This window comes from Nelusetta ayraudi, unplaced genomic scaffold, assembly GCF_046127955.1.
Source record: "Nelusetta ayraudi isolate G7.1 ecotype Tasmania unplaced genomic scaffold, CSIRO-AGI_Nayr_v1 ptg000005l, whole genome shotgun sequence".
NCBI lineage: Eukaryota > Metazoa > Chordata > Actinopteri > Tetraodontiformes > Monacanthidae > Nelusetta > Nelusetta ayraudi.
In genome coordinates this window covers 453,428-456,526 of record NW_027466055.1, presented here as the reverse complement: position 1 = coordinate 456,526, position 3,099 = coordinate 453,428, and positions in this window count along the sequence as shown.

Sequence of the window (3,099 nt, the reverse complement as noted above, 5' to 3'; positions counted from 1 at the left end):
ACTGGTTGACGGTGCAAGCAGAGAGAGGGGCTGCTTTCTGATATTCCATGGCCGTGCACTGTGGGGGGGGAGGTGCAGCGAGGGTGTGGGGCTGTGAACCCAACGTCTCAACGCACCCGTTTCAAACAATCAACTTTATCGTCTGCATCTCTTCCTCTTCCTGCGCCTGCCTGCCGAGGCTCTGCTGCTGCCACAGACAGTTGGCCTGCAGACGGGGATCCAGGACCCCCACTACCCCCACTACCCCCACCACCCCCACCCCCCTGCACCTGTCTCCACTATCCAGCTCCTCCATCTCATCTCCGCAATGTTTTCAATTTACACAAACGTTCACTTCCTGTGTTCGGTTGCACAGGAACAAAAACAAAACGACTGACGATCTGATGTATTTCTGTGTGTGAGTCAGAGTGCAGCCGTGCATCCTTCTGATACAATCTGAGAGACGTCAAATGTGTGAGACGTCCAATTCACAATTTTCCTTTTGAATCAGATCCTGCTGCATTACAATAGCACTCTAAAGGCTTATCTGGGAAAAGGGTCACATAGATTCATGAAATCCAGTGAAGCAGGGCAGCAAAAAAACTGCTTTTTCCTTATTCTTCACTGTAAAGTGTTTTTTGTTACTAACGGAACTAATATTTCTGTTGTGTGTATTATGGTTTTTGTTGTATTGTATCCCACTTTTTTTTTTATAAAAAAAAATCAAATACATAACAGAGCAATGGTTCTTTTTGAAAAGAAACAAGTCAGTGAAAGAACGAGGACAGAGCGACTTTGCCAAACAGACAGATGTTGGCATCTGTTCATATCATATACACATATATGTATTTACATATATGTGTATATATATACACATATATGTATTTACATATATGTGTATATATATATACATATATGTGTGTGTGTGTATGTATGTATGTATGTATGTATGTATGTATATATATACACATATATACATATATATATATATGTATATATATACACATATATACATATATATATATATATATATACATATATATATATATATATATATATATATATATATATATGTATATATATATATACACACATATATATATACATATATAAAACCCTAAGGAAAAAAAATCCTGCTGTTGAGGTGAAAGTGAGGAGGAAGTTGAAGAGAATGTTGTGTGTTCATGTGGATGTTTTTGCATTTGCTGCTGGACAGTAGCTGAAAAAAAAAAAAAAAAACACATGTGCGTATTTCTGTGTCAAACAGCAGCTACGACACCCACGTCCAGTCCTTCAAGCACTGAAGAACGTTCATTTCTGAAAGAGAGAAAAAAAAAAATCCACCCCAAAAACTGAGTACAATTCTGCTGGATCTTGAACTAAAGCTTCTCTACCAGCAGAGGGCGCTAAACCGCAGCCTTTCCAGCCAAAGTCGAGCCCCTCCGCTCCTGAGCGTCTCCTGAATTCCAACCAGGTGAGGCAACCGCAGCCTCCGCTCGTCCTCACAGCATCACATCCTCACTCGATGAGCCTCCTCGGGTATTTTCCCAAACTTGATTCCCGGAAAACAAGTGAGTCACGGTAGCCGCTGCCGCCCGCTGGAGAAGCTCCTGGTGCCCATCCCCTGCTCAAGTGTTGCGTGGCTGAATGTCATTAGCGGAGTGGTTGGCATCCCAGGTGAGGGGTCAAATGCCTGCGTATAAACAGCTGGAGCAGTAACTGCAGGCCGCCTGATGTCACATGAGGCTTGTTGGGGCTCAAACAACCATGTGGTGGAAAAATGACTCACCGTGTCTGATCGGCTGCTGCTCGCCTGCCTGGGCTGCACCGCATTCTGCTGCTTTCCATCCTCATTACGTAGGGTAAACATGAGTGTGCGTGTGTGTGTGTGTGTGTGTGTGTGTGTGTGTGTGTGTGTGTGTGTGTGTGTGTGTGTGTGTGTCCAATGATTTGACCCAAAGAGATTTGCAGTAATTGTAGCATAGAGTGTGTGTACAATTGCAACACCATTAATTACAATACACCCTGTCAGTCAAGCAGTGTGCGTGAGTGCGTACGTGCGATAGGGTTGTGGTGTGTGTGTGTGTGTGTGTGTGTGTGTGTCACTCCTCCTCCCTCAGCTCCTCCCTCTGCCGTGCAGTCACTACTCGCAGAGCAGTTGCCCGGGCAGCCGGGATCAGGAAAAACAACATGAAACAATTTGAGAGGCACGTCGGCGAGTAAAAGGCGAGAGAGTGAAGGAGATTATCTCATTTCCTTCACCGCTTGTCATGCAACCGGCAGCTTCGCTAGACGCCTGTAGGGGCCAGCAGAGAGGGGGGGTCAGCGGAGTGCACGAGACGGCACAAAAAAAAAAAAAAAAAAAAATGTTCCGTATTTAATGCTGAAATGGAGGACATAGGCTTGGAAAATAGTGTTTGTATCTTTATTTAAAATAGTTTAAAGTAAATTAAAGTTTGTATCACAAGTCAACAATTGTCAGGACTTTCCAAATTCAAAGGTGGGCTGTGCATGTTTGATTGTTATTTATATTATGTTATTTTTATCTTAACTGTTCTCACAGTTAAATGTCACACCTGTGACTGATGACATGGTGACATTATTCTCTGTCTTGTTTGGACTATGGGGATGTTTTTGTTGTAAGGGAAGTTGTGCAACAATTTTTGGCAACTTCAGCAGGGAATTAAGATGTAACAGATAGAAATTTGCAGAGATGTTTCACTTTGTGACAGGAATTTCCGCGTTGGCACCGTGCAGCCATTCATAAATACATCTCCAGCACGACAGGGCTGTCACTCAAAGCAGTCTGGGTCTGTGTGTGTGCGTGTGTGTGTGTGTGAGAGAGAGAATGCATTTGTGACTCCCAGCTTGCACATAATCAGAAATGTATTATTGCACTTCCCTGCCACTCTTCCACTGTACATTAAGATAAAATATTTTGGAAACTTTCTTCTTTGTACTGAAACAAGTGTTTGGATCTTCTTCTCTTGTTCTGTCAAAAAAGCAGCAACGCTCATTATTCTCATTATTTTTCACCAGGCGTTAAAAACAAACAAACAAACAAAACAGCCCTGACTCTCAGAGCCGCTTTAGGGGCCACAACACAACAGTTCAACAAAG